The 14,051-nt window shown below is 42.7% G+C and overlaps 1 protein-coding gene across 1 annotated transcript in view; it reads right to left on the bottom strand.

Moving 5' to 3' along the window:
- The window catches only part of TRERF1 (transcriptional regulating factor 1), a 73,181-nt gene extending 67,094 nt beyond the window's left edge, over positions 1–6,087 (bottom strand). The window contains 1 exon segment of the mRNA XM_086629000.1: positions 6,069–6,087. The gene's annotated coding sequence lies outside the window, so the exon portion shown is untranslated.
- Positions 6,088–14,051: the final 7,964 nt, after the last annotated feature.

Raw genomic sequence — 14,051 nt, 5'->3', positions numbered from 1 at the left:
GAGGACAGAAGTCTATGAATGTATTTCACATAACATGTTTTCTAAAGCTAAAGCGCATTCCTTGGAGTCTATGAAGTCCACAAGTCACGAGTAGCCCCTGTAATTTCAAGGCACATTGACTGAGCATCAAGAGGGTAACCAGAGAGAAAACAAGAGTCACAGTTGGCTTCGCATCTTGGGCTGCAGATAGACACCCACCCAGCAGGAACACTGACAGCTGCCTGCCCCACACAACTCCACCACCCAAATGAGTGGAATAGATAGAGTCCTCAACACATCAGCTCTTTCAATAGGAGCAGGAGGCTACCACCTGCAGCTGGGGTCAACCATGAACCAAGAGTGCAAATTTTTTGTGGGAAATTAACAGCAAACAAGCTTCTGCTGTTCTGTCTGGGTACCTTAACTAATACTTTCCTTTAATTTAAATATCTAGAGGTTTGAAATTAAGTTTAATCTCCTATGTTAATTTTGCAACTTTTCACTGACTGGGCTCCCCCCAACACTAATTTTAGATTTTTTTTTTTATTTTTTTTTTTTTTAACCAGCAAGTTACTAGCATATCTCAGGTTGGCAACCAAACTAGAGTCTGGAAACTGCACAGCCTCCACACAGAACAGGTTTCAAAGAAAAAAGAACATTTCTGTCTCACTACACCAGTGACAAACCCTTAGCCTCACTGCTAGGGTTTCACCTTCAGCCTCAACTAAAATCTCCCTTTTAACTCCATCTGGCACCCTGTCTTTAATTCATTTATAAAAGGTTTGATATGAAGAGTGGACAGTCAAGAAAGGAGTTGCAGAGAGGAAGGAAAACGGGAGGAGAACGGGACAAGATTCAGATGGTCGGTAGTGGTGGTTAGCACTTCGGTACCAAGAGTCAATCTGATTGGTTTCGTAAATCAACAGGGGAAAAAACCAGAACAGTCCCCACAAGCTGTTGTCTTCTTGGAGCCACAGTTTCTTAACAAAAGCTGAGAGGCCTCTCCATACCAATGGTAACAATACATGGCAGGACCTTGACATCCGAAGCACAATAATTAATCATTTCAGCACTAAGTTACAAAGGAGTATCATCCCCTTTTTACTGACAGGGGAGCTGACTCAAAGACAACCAAGGGAGTTGCCCAAAACCACAACACCAGTCATTAGCAGAGCTGCAGTTAGAAGTTCCTGGCTGCCAGCGCTATTTTCAAGCACTGAAATTGGCAGCCACCCCGCAGCCGCAGAGCTGGTACCCTGCGCGCTCACCAGGTAGAGGGTCACCCGCTCCCTACACACTCCCTCCAAGCTCCAGTCACACCATCTCATCAGAGAAGGAAGAAAGAAAGGTGCGTCCAGCCAGAGCGGTGGGCTCAGTGATGGGCCATGTCACCCTGCAGACCTGCTCTGACAGGTGCCCACTCCGAAGGGGCAGCTGCAACTCTCATGGTCTGCCCTGATGCTCCGCTCCCCTTGTGTCTCTATGCCCACCGGAGTCCAGGGAACCTGGGCCAGAAAAATAACCCCACAGAGGAGTCAGAGCTAGTAGTTTTGTCAGATTTAGTACTCTGCATTGGCTCACTGAGTGGGGTGGGGTAAAAGACAAGCGACACGCATCCTGGAGACCGCAATGCTAAACTACAGCCCATCTTGTTTGTGCTTTACATACTCCGAGGGGAACTTCAGAGCAGTTCACTTCTCAAACAAAAGCTGAAATGGCTCTTTCCATCTTAGCACTGTAGCTTTAATGTCTATTTTACAGTGCTGAGTTCAGTTTCTCTTAATTGCTTGGTCAAGAGCGCAAAGTTACTGACATCTTACAGAACCAACCAGCTCACAATGAGGATATTCTACAACAAAAGGTGGTCTTCCAGTCTGAAAAGTATTGAATAGGTTAATTTTCCAACTCAATTTTTTATAGAAGCAGCACAATTCTTAAAACAAGCAGCTTGGGAAGCCCAGTGTGACAGAAATGGGGAGAGGGAAGTGAGTATTCCACTTCTACATTAAAAGCAGAACCACAGAAATTCGCTTTTCGTTAACACGATTAGTCTTAATTTATATATAAACTTACATCTAGGCCTCAGTTATATTAGTTGAATGTATTCCCCGGCTTTCTATATTCCAACCTGGTATCCACCTATACTGAGTTCTCCAGACATTTCTTCCAGCTCAGTTGATCCTTTGAAGCTGACAGTTACCTACACATGCAGGCACTGAAGTAATTTATTCTTTTAGAAGTGCTAAGCATTTACAACTTGCAACATCAGATTAGGCAAATATTAAAATTTTCTGGAAGAAAAAGAAAAGGAAAAAGCATTTACCTTTATGTCTACATTTACGTAGGTATTCTCTCCTCCTCCGCCCCAAAATTTTGTTATCTAGAGGCTTTTCCTTACGTGTGAGAGATTTCCCACTTTTCTCCCTGTGCTTTCCAGGTACTTTCCACATACTGTGACAAAACAGCTAAACAGCACAGGAAAAAGAACTCAAATTACCTGTTACTGTTTTATTCAAATTAGCTTTCTTATTTTGAAAGATTTTCCAAGATGGCTTCTGTGGAGTCAAAAATATTCATAGGTAAGGAAGTCAAAGGAAGTTATTAAAACTCATGTAGCAGTGACGCAAGAGTTTTATGCTGACGTGCACTAACACAGGAAGCAACCACAATGCATCAGGTTAGACAGAAACCATTCTCTGACTTTGTCTCGATTCGGTCTCAAAATCAAGCGTTACTCCCAAGAAAAAAAAAAAACAACAAAAACATACTTGAGATGCAAAATTTGGAACTGTTAAGGCAAGTGACCTTGGAGCTGCAATTTATCAGGTCTAAGCTAACGGCAGGTGAAAGCAGGCCCGATAACAGTGACTTCCTTGTCATTTCCTTCCAAAAGTGACACAACGCTGTTTCAGCGATCAAAGTAATTTTCATCTCATAAAAGTACCTCTGAAAATAGACTGGGCCTCATAGAACGATTCTATATTTATGATCCGAGCTATCGCGCAGACGCCATGTGAAACTCAACTTGCAGTTCACGAGGGCCCCAGGTTCCTTGGACAGAAGTAAGATAAAGGCACAGGGAAATACGAGAGAAGGAAAAGAAAATATTGGGTGAGAGGTCTGGCACCTCTCAACATTGCTGCAAGCTTGCCAAGTCTCATAATTTCATCATTAGGCTTCAGGCATATTAAAAGAGCTATTATTCATTTTTTTCACTCGATCCCATCACGTAATCAATAGGATGGATGCCAAAAGCCAGCCATTACAAGAAAGTCACCATGGCCAGGATTAAAACAAGATTACTCCCTGCACAGACTGAACCATCTCTTCTTGCTTGAAATGGGACTAAAAGATAGCAACCCCTTTAATTGTAACAGCAGCAAAAAACACGTGAGTGCTTCAGAAGTACACTCCCTCAGAAGAAAAAACAGCAGGGAATGGGTCAGGAAATACCCATGAAAACTGTAAGCAACTAAGGAAAAACAGGGAGAGAAGGCACAGACAGGACCTGAGGGCATGTTTGGGCCAGGATCCAGACGCCTTTCTGGAAGGATGGAAATCCAGGTGTAAACGGGAAGAGGGAACACAAAAAAGGGAGCAGAAGGCAAATAAATAAATAAATGAAGTAACGCTGATGCCACGGTAGCAAGGGATACTCGTAAGAACAAGGGACACCTGACAACTGCAGCCTTGAGAAGGAGCACGACCAGGACAGCTGCTTCTTGCCACACAGTAGGACAGACAGGGGGGCAGTGGCACTTCTCTAGCCCAGGCTGCCGGGGAAGGCAACAAACAAAGAGAAAGGAGAATGAGACACACATGTTCATAGCTCAGGACTAGTTTCATTCCTGAGAAGGTATCACACAAAACGAGGGCAGAATATTTTCTTCTAGAGACAAAAGACAAAGAGCCAGTGGAAAGTGCTACTTCTTCCTTCCAGAATCTCATTTTAAAGCCAGTCTTGCAATTGCTAGGGATCCAGCTCACGGTTTGTACGTGCCTGGGGCTGGCAATAAAGACGTGGTGAGAGAAGGTGTCATGGCCTCAAGCTGCAAAACTCGCTAGAGACAGAGCCTCCTTGGTGGTTGTTTTATGAGGAAAGGGGAGAGCGAGCTTAACTCAGGAGAGAAGGTACAACAGCAGTCAGCTGCTGTGCCACAAGAGCTGTCCATGATACAATTCACAGATTTATCAATATGCACTTTGCAGAAAAAAAAAAACCAAACAGTACTTAAAATTAAACTATATAATATAAATTATAAACTTCACATATAACACATGAGGAGTAACATCTTAGGAAAACACTAGCAGCTGTGTGAATACAACTAAGGTGCTGTCCCACACACACGCCAAAGAAGTCCCCAGCATTGTACTGACACCAGACAAGTAAACTTCTCAGTTGACTGAATCCACTAGACCAAACCAGCCTGAATGCCAGCATTTCTCTCTATCCCATCCTGGCCATGCTGCTTTTCCATGAGAGTATATGCACGCCAACAGCGACGCCGTGCTGGGCACCATGCAGCATCCAGCTGCAGTGATGCTTGGTGGTGGGCACGAAATGGGACCGGGGCTGAACCGCCTATGCATGGAGGGGTGCTGGCACAGGTTGGGCTGAATACCTCTAAGAAGTCCTGAAAGCAATTTTAATTACCTGTTCTTGGAGCATAGGTAGACCAGTTTGAACAAGTGCAAGTGAAGAAGCTCGTTTACATAACAAGCGCGGTATGCATGCGAGGTGCTTTGTGTAACAGCACCGAAGACTGGAAGACCTCTCACCCGAAGAGCTGTATCTTGTCAGCTACACACATGCAAGAGCACCTTCGGGTAGAGAGTAAGCCATTAAATGAAATATTCATAACATGATTCAACAATGGCATGAAAGAGGGTAGACTGAATGGACAGAAAACCTAATACTTGCAAAAAACCCTAAGCAGCAAGCAAGTCTTTGATTCTTGCATACTACACACAGTGCCAAGAGCCATCCAAAGTTTTTGGTTCTTGCTTGGGCAGGCACCAAAGGGTAACTCTACTTAGCAAACAAAACTTAAACGGGAAAAAAAAAAGCCACCAAACTCAAGAGTGTCTACAAGAGCTAAAACTCTGAATCCAAGAAAAAAGTCATTTAGTCCTGGTCCTCATACAGTGACATCATGCCTTTAGCTGTTTCTGCATTTTCCAACCAATGGCCAAAAAGAACAATGGGGATTTTTGAGGCCTGTAAATGGCACAGAGCTAACAAAGACAGAGGAGACAAAACAAAATAGAAGTGATAGAGCCGGACAGCAGGGTGGTTTGTAGGTTGAAAGGCAGTGATAATGCCTATGTAATACTACTACTGTGTTCAGCTGTTTGTTGTTTATGGCTATCCCAGCACTTAAGAGTTGTAAAGTAGATGTCTTTAAAGACATCTACTCCTCCTCTCTGCCAGTGGAAGCCTCTGAACCAGAAACTGAAAGGAAAAAAAAAATTATATCTGAACACCGCCTTTTAAAAACACTGCTATAAATAAAAAATAAAAAAAAAAAATCAGCAAACCTATGGTCTTCTTCAGCACATGTCAGCAAACACCCATTTCAAACACAAGCCTAGAGGTTTTCTACTCATACACATTCTGTCCTAATAAAACCAGTCCAAATGTGAAAATACTGCAACAGTATTTAAAAACAAGCTTTAGAGTGCAGAAATTAAAACAGCTCAAAGATTTTTCTACCTTTCAAATGTCAGGGGGGTGGGCAATATCTCAAAACTGAACAAAACCTTTTCTATCTTATCTGTTAATTTATAAAAAAAACTCTGCAACAGTAGGGTAAGTATGACCTATCTGGCTAAAGCCCCATGCCTGGCAAAGCATGCATTTTTGTCTCCTAGACTTTGTACATCAGTTCCCCAGGAGAAGGGACTGGGACAGAAGCTGTACAGAACAGAGACGGTCTCAGCTTGGAGGGTCAGAGGCAGATGTACTTCGATTATGTAACTCAATTATTTGCAGGGTTCTACCAGGGAAAGAAACAGTTGTCTTCAACCCGAACTAGAAACCAGTGAGACTGATTTGTGCTGGAACACGTTTATCTTACCCTTTCTCTTACCTTATCAGACACATCTCCTTGCCCTATTCAGTATCCAGCAAGTCATAAAATTCCATCTGTAACATAAAGAAAAGTCCATTAATATCTCCTGATAACCTTACAATAAAAGGCTAATACGCAGTTCAAGGGAAAAAAAAAAAAAGTTAAACTTCTGCTGCCATTCCAGTATAATCTATGCTCCAGGCAAGTCACCCTCCCGTCTGTGGCAATCTGGGGAACCTGGATATGAAGATATTATAGATGTTGTAACATGTTCTGTAAGAAACACGCTCTTCCTCCTTCGGCAAGGATAACGGAGGTGGCCAAAGCATACAGGTTGCCCTGCCGAGTCATAAATAAGTCTGCAGCATCCTCTCATTAAATTAAATGAGCATCAAATTACATAATGTAAATGGCTGTAAAATGAGACCAGTGGTAATGGCTAGAAATAATCACAGCGGCGTTATACATCGTGGAGACAATTTTCCATAAGCGTATCAAACCTGGGTATGCAGCACCTTTTATCTCCAGGCCAAGAAACCATCAGCATGCAGCCTTTCTTAAATACAGTAAAGGATGCAAGAAACGGATGGAACAAAGGTCTCATGCACTAATTTGTAAGTACAAATTAGTAATTTGTAAGTAATAAGTACATTTGTACTTATTCAGGGTAGGTGTCATTTAATTTTTTTAACACCTTTACAAACCAACCTTTCAATGCAACAAAGACGTTTTTATAATATAGGTAAACAGGACACAGTCTGGCATACCTGGGATCAGAGGAAAGAGTACTGCGCACCTAACCAACAAAACCGCAACCCTGGAATTGTCAATAAAATTTACAGTCACGATAGACTCGGGCTTGAACAAACACTTTTCCGCAGCACTACTAAGAAAAGGAGACATGACCTGCAATCCAACCAGTCCACGAATAGCTAGGGCAGAAGAGAGGTCTCCCGTCTGGCAACTCTGAAGAGCATAAGAGTCTGCCCAGAGTGAGAAACGTGAACCAAGGATCTAAAAAGCCAAACAAACCAACCCCTCCACACACCCTTTCAGCCTTTTCAGCGTCCTGCCCACAAGCCCTGGAAGCCTGTAAGTCCAGTGCCAGGCTGGAAAAGGTCAGAAATGTGTAACGGCACCCTGTGTGAGAGAACACTATTTTAAAAAAACCCAACAAACCAACACATAAAACCTGACAAGCCTTGATTTTTCAATCCACTTATCTGGGAGGAGATATGGCAGGAACGGAAGGATTTGAAGCAAACAGTTTTCTTGTTTGCTTACTTTTCCTGTAGTGATACTACTAAGAGCATCCCTGTGCCTAAAGTACAAAACTTGATGCAAATTGTGTTTTAGTGGTCTGACGTCCCCGATTCGCACCCACGCTTTGCCTTCCTTGGACACAGAGAAGCCGTGATACCAACAGAGCCCTGCAGGAACCACGGGTGCCCAGCATCAGGAAAAGGTGATGTCCGTCACTGCACTGCCATTTCCCTGCCAGCAAAACAGGGATGGCAGCACACAGGTTCCCAGCCAGGAGGGCTGCCTGGGAGCGAAGGTCCAAACTGCCTGCTCTGGGGTGCTTCTCTTTTTCCCCTTTCTTTAAGTCTACATTACTGTACACTAAGTTTTAAAAGTAAACCTTTCATCCAGTGAATATTATTTTCTCATCTTTCACCAGAATAATATGACAATATACTTCCATCACTCTGGATTTTTTTATGCTTTTTGTTTTTTCTATGACGACATCTTTTGTCCATGTGACACAAAGACTTGAACAAAAGAGAGCTACTGACCAAGAGCCCACTTGAGAATCCCTACCCTCCTATTCCCCTGCCAATCCAGTAAAATTCCTCAGAGCACAACCTCTTCCTGGCTATTTTCAGAGAAACTGCAGCAATCATACAAGAACAATGGGGAAGTTTGTTTTACTCAGAGAGTAAATGTTTTGCAGCTTCCAATGTAAATATTTTAATTAATGGATTATTCTGTTTTTAACTCTCTACTGCTTTACTTGTGTTCACATTCACACAAAGCTATAAGGACAGAAGCAGCACTCAATTTCTATAATAGAGAGGAAAAGAGAAATACAACATAGAAAAATGACATGTTGACTTCAGAAAAAACACCTTCATAAGCAAATCAAAACTCACTGAGCATTTGCTGAAGGAGATCAGGGATTTAAAGAATTAGAAGAAAAATGAGTTTGCTCATTTCCTGTGTTAGTTCCCATCGAGATAGTGGGCCTATTTTAATAGCCAACTTTTAGAAAACCACAACCTAATCTGGTTCCAAAACAACATTACACCCAATGACCAGGCTAAAAGGAAAAAGCAATGATGACCTTTTGCCTCAACCATAAAAACGGTGGCTCCTAACTGCCCCATCACTCTGCATCCATGTCACGGAAACACTCAAATCTCCTCTTAATGATCCATAAACCAAGCACTGTGGACTCTGTCAGCAGGATGGGACTTAGATTCACCCTCTCCGGGCAGGACCATTTTGGTACCACAGAAAGTGGCAGGACAGAGATGCCAAGCCATCCTGCACATGCTCCTCTGGTAGATTCTAGAACCAGCATCACCCCCAGGTGCAGGCAGCTCTTCCACTCCGACCAGTGCCTCTCTCTGCAGAAACCATCTCCCTTCTCTGCCCCTAGATACAGAGACAGAGTTTGGATGCGACATCAGCAGATGGCTGGCATTCAAGATTTTTTTAAATTTTCTTTTCCAAATGAAATGGGACACAGATGGTGCTGTTCCTGCTTTCCCAAAGCCTGACTGGAACGTGAAGGTAGACCTGCCTGAGCTGGGAAGCTCAACCCCATAGTATGTTTCTGAAGAGCTGCAGAAACTACTGCACGGACCAGTTTAGCCTGAACCAGTCCCACATGTGGCAGCATTTCCTTCCCTTCCCCCTGCTTTTATCTGAATGAGAGGTTTTCTTCCTCTTGTACTGACCTCATCACGTTTGATGCCTGTTAGCAACATCATTGCACAAGTTCAACAAGCAGCTCCATAGAAATTCCCTACCACTGTCAGCAACACACATGCTACCCTCAGTTAAAATCCTCACTGTATCTTTCCAAAAATACTGCATTTGTATTCTACCACTGCCTTATGCAAGACGTGGGTTGCACATTCGTAAGACTTCCTCGATTCTGCGATTCTTGCAACCACCATTGACACCATCATCTCCAGGCCACCGTGGCGGTGGCACTTGGCTTGTCACATCCTGCTAGGCAGTGGCTAGTCCTGGAAAGGATGGGAAGAGGCCCACTGCCCTCCTTCCTGCAGGGGCTACTGACCAAAGGAGGAACAAGACCTCCTGATTGCAGTTCATCAAGAAAAAGCCTTCCACAGTCCTGAATTAGTAAATGGTATCGACCACTCCCCATTAGGACGGAGAGCAGTGGGGAGAAAGAATGCCTGTCAGTTAATTGAGAGAGATCCTCTAATTTGGTAGCAGCAGGAGACACTGGGGACAGCAAAGTGATTGCTGTTTCTGCATGGGCAGTTTGAGGCTGGTGCTCGTGCAGAAGGAAGTGGATGCGAGCAGATACATCACTCCTTCATGGTGTCCACCCACTTCGCTACCTGTCTCCTGGGAAGGGTAAACGGATACCAAAGGGCAACGCCAGCTGAAAGTTCTCTTTGCGACAGGGTGATTCGGAAACACATGTTTGCAAGACCTTTCCTGTCCCTGCCAATGCCACAAAGTGAAACTAAATCTCCTGGTCCTGCATTTGAGCATTATCAACCACTGCTATGAGTTTCAGCTTTAGCTTCCACATCAAAGACTTCTTTATTTTTAAAAAAAAAAACTAAACATTTGTTTCCCTATATTCCCCATCAGATCTCCTGGCTATACACACATCATTAAAACACAGAGTAAGAATCAAAGTAGTAAATATCTTTGCTCAACAGCAAACAGAGCTCTTGCAAAATAAACTCATGCAACTTTTTCCTGAAGGACCCAAGTGAGGAGGCAGACTTTGCACTAAGTCCTCAGTGCACATGAACTCCAGACGAGGCGATCTCTCAGAAAGCGAGAGACCTAAGGCTTATGCTGGTCCTTCCATCTTCCTCTCTGACCTCTTCTAGGGAGCCATTGCACTTGACCTTTTCACATGCCTATTTAATAAGAATGCGAAACTCACACAACCTTACCGGTGTCTCTGCGGTCTTCTCATCAGGGCAATGAGTAGAAACGCTCCCCAAAGGAGCGGCACATTCGTAAGTCTCTCATGCCCACAGGATGGAAAAGAGAGCGAGGAGAGAACAGATGAATGCTAATCTCTCCTCCTTGCCTCCAGCAGCAGTCTGTACTCTCCCACGCAGAGAAAAGGGAGGCTGTACAACTTGTGGAGGCCAAACTGTCTGGAAAAATGCAGAGAACTGATGGCAAATTCTATTCTCTTTTCTATCGATTCTCTTACTGTAAGGAAAGTGAAAGTCAGTCATTGAGTTGCTGATGGAAGATGAGACCACAGGGTCTTCAAGGGGCTGCTTTTATGCAAAACCGCAGAGCTGGACAACTCGGGATTGTATCAGTTCAACATATTCGCTACCTCATATATTCTGCTCACACACTGCTTGCACTGTATGACTTCTTATGGGGATTACTTTTATTGGCAGATTATATCTTTTGTCTGATCATAGGAATACACAAAAAGGACTCCAGACTATTCCCTTATGGAGGTTAATTCACAAATGCAGGACTCCTCCAGCCTACATGACTCCAAACACCTACTTCCTAACCACAGGTACGTAGCCAATAAGCACATGAAATACTGAGGTTGGAGCAGTCACCACCACACGCTTTTTTAACTCATTTGTGCCTCAAAGGTGCCTGTCAGCATGTAGCACTGTATGCCAAACAAGAACATGGGAGAGAAGCTTTAAGCAGGAAATAGAAGCTTGTCTTAGCTTAGCACAGCTCACTCAAGTGTAGTGCTATGCTCAGATTTGGTTTTGATTTGTGAACCTTGCTGTCATCTAAGAGGATGCTTGAAGTTTTGTTAAAAAAGTAAAAAAAAAAACCACCAAACACAAAGCCAGAAAGCTAAAATAAATTCACAAATGAAGTTGCCCTGGCAGTAGCTGGTACCTTTGAAACCTATGGAAGATGCACCTTTCTCAGTCCCTATTTCACAGCATCCTGATTCTTGCTTTCTCATCTCCTCCTCTAGCTGAAGGCAACCGCTCAGATGGGCACCTCCCAGGTCTCCAGCAAAAAGATGCAGCAAGAGCGTCTCCCTGCTGCAGAGGCCTGAGGCAACACCAGCCTCCTCTGATCCTGAGAGTCCCTCCCCACCACCCCCAAATTCCTGCTGCAAGAGAAGCACTTGGTTGAGATGTCTTACAAACAAGCGTCAAAGTCCAACTCCAACTTAGCTCCAAGGAGATTTTAAATGGCACCCTGGTGGGCTGGTAGCAGGCTTCCAGCTCTCACCATTAATTCCAAAATTAACAGACCTAGAGTCATCATATTGCCTGAAAATGGCAGATCCTACACTCAAATGCACACGCCAGCAATAGCAGCCATGGTTTCGATTACGCTAATACCTGCCCAGTTGGAACCGCTCTGAAAGCGTTCACTCACTCACCCAAACTCACGATAAATCACAGTAGCAGAGACATACTGCAACTAGCAATTTGATCAAGGGCAAGGTGAAAGTTTTTCTCCGGGTAATCTAGAGAATAAATCTGAGCCTTAAAGGGAAACTTTAAATGAAGACTGAAGGGGAAAAAAATTCCACTATTTAACGTTAGTATTTATTAATATTTGGGCTTCAACCGTGGATAAACAGACAAGAATCTCTGCCTGTGCACATATTTAAGACTGTTTACACGTGAAGTCCAAAAGGATGTCCTCATTTTATAAATAATTTGATCTGATGACTGCATCAGAAAAAAGCGCAACTCGAGGCTACATACAGAGGCAAAACACTTGGCCACTGATGTCTAAACAAGGGGGGCAAAGACTAAACATCAGAGTCACTAAAACTCGGCAAATGGTTTATAGCTGAAGCTAAGCACATAAGACAGTGCATATCCAACGCGCACCAAACTGCGACTCTTCTTAAACTTTGAAAGCTGTGCTTACCATTAAGTCATTTTAAAAATTCCATATAAGATTCTCCTAAATGTAAACACTCCATCTGCTACTTACACCTGACCACATAAGCCACCTGGCAATGCCTTACTCCTCCAATCTGGGAGGCACAACACACCAGAAAGTGCGCTTGCGGAGCCGCAGGACCAGGTAACACACAGACGGCATCAGGAGAAGTTGAGACTTCTCTCTCCCGGGAACGAGAAGAAAAGGTTCCCAAAAGATTTACCGGCTGAGCTCAAATCCCGCATTTTGTTTTTCTTTGTCACATGCTCCTGTACGTAGGCATATATGGTTGTAGTTATAAGAGCATGTAATTTGCGTAAGATCAATCACTTTGCATGCCAAGGCAGTGGGGGAAACAGAAACCTTGCAAACAAGAAACTCATTACCCTATAAAGAAACGCTATTTCCAGCTAAAATTTGCTCTTCACTTTAGTCAAATGAACAAACTTAAGTTTGCTTCCGTTTCTTTTTTTCCCCGAGAACCTGCAAACAGCAACATAAGAATACCACAAGCAGTCTCAAAAAATGGTCAAAGGGGTATTTGCTATCCAAAATTTTGGATAGACTTCCTAAATTGAGCAAATTATGTTTTTTTCTGATGTCCTCTATAATCTGCTGCAAGCCAGGATGCCAGGTCATACTCCAAATACATTGCACAAGGCCACGCTTTGAGTTTAAAGCAGGAGACAATCAAGAGGTCTGTATGCAGAAAGAAGAAATAGAGGCTTTTTTTTTTAAAAAAAAAAAAAAAAGGCAAGCAGTACACATGTAATTTTGGTGTAGCTACATTTTGTATAGCTACTGATACTGTATATACAGTATCTGATCTACACTATCAGTAGACAGTATTTGATCTACACTATCAGTAAGGGATATCTGACAATAAGGTAAAAGTTTGTGCTTTTAAGAAGACCTGCATTTCTGACTCAGAGGAGCAATGAGAACTGCAAGCACTTAACTTGAAATCAGTGACCACATGTGGCAAGAAAGGCTTGCCAGGATGTGATCCTTAATTATGACTTCATCATGCACAGCTCCCTTGAAAAAGGATCAGCTGAGACATCTTGCCCAAAGCAGCTCCTACAGAGCACAGCCCAACCAGAGAGGAGACCACAGTGCCAAAAATAACAAAAAAAGTTTTCCCCACAAAGAATGAGGTATACCTTATAATTCAGCCCAATAAAACCAGATTTGTCAAGTTCTAAATTGGGTTGCAGCAATATTTCATTACAGCATAAATCTTCCTCACACCCTAGTAAAGATGCCTAATAATTTAATATGCTATATTTTTTTTTTAATCTGGAACTCATCAAAAATCGCCTGAAATAGGCATCTCTTTTACAGTCCATTTTCCATATAGGTATAGATTCCAAAATGTAAGTGGTTCACATTCTTTGCATGGAAAAACGTTTGCAAAGTGCATTTACATGTAGACTAAGAAAGATTGTAATTATCTCTCTTGGGTTTCTTAGGTAGGTCAGTGCAGATCCTACAAAGGCTTTGGTATTATTCCATGATATTCACTGAGCATCACCTTTTTCTGAAAGCAGCACAGCCTCTTGAAAAGAACTACACCAGTAAGAAAAAAATTCAGCAGAAAAAGTTTTAAAAGTTCTAGCTCTGGAATCTCACCTTTTTTTAAAAAAAAAGACCACAAAACTTTTAATGTAAAATTAAAATTAATGTAAAAAACTTTTAATGTAAAAGTTTCACAGCTCTTTTTTGCTGAAATAGATTACAACACAAAATGTTGAATTACAACTGTCTCGTATACTATTTCAGTTGACAATATGCACAGACTTCACATAAAAAGAAATAAAAGAAAGAAGAAGATATTTAAATAGACAGGGCGAAAAAAAAGAAAGAAAAGATACT

The sequence above is a fragment of the Tauraco erythrolophus genome, chromosome 2 (assembly GCF_009769465.1).
Source record: "Tauraco erythrolophus isolate bTauEry1 chromosome 2, bTauEry1.pri, whole genome shotgun sequence".
Lineage (NCBI taxonomy): Eukaryota > Metazoa > Chordata > Aves > Musophagiformes > Musophagidae > Tauraco > Tauraco erythrolophus.
Note: the sequence above shows the minus strand (reverse complement) of the source record. Positions and strands in the feature narration are given on the sequence as shown.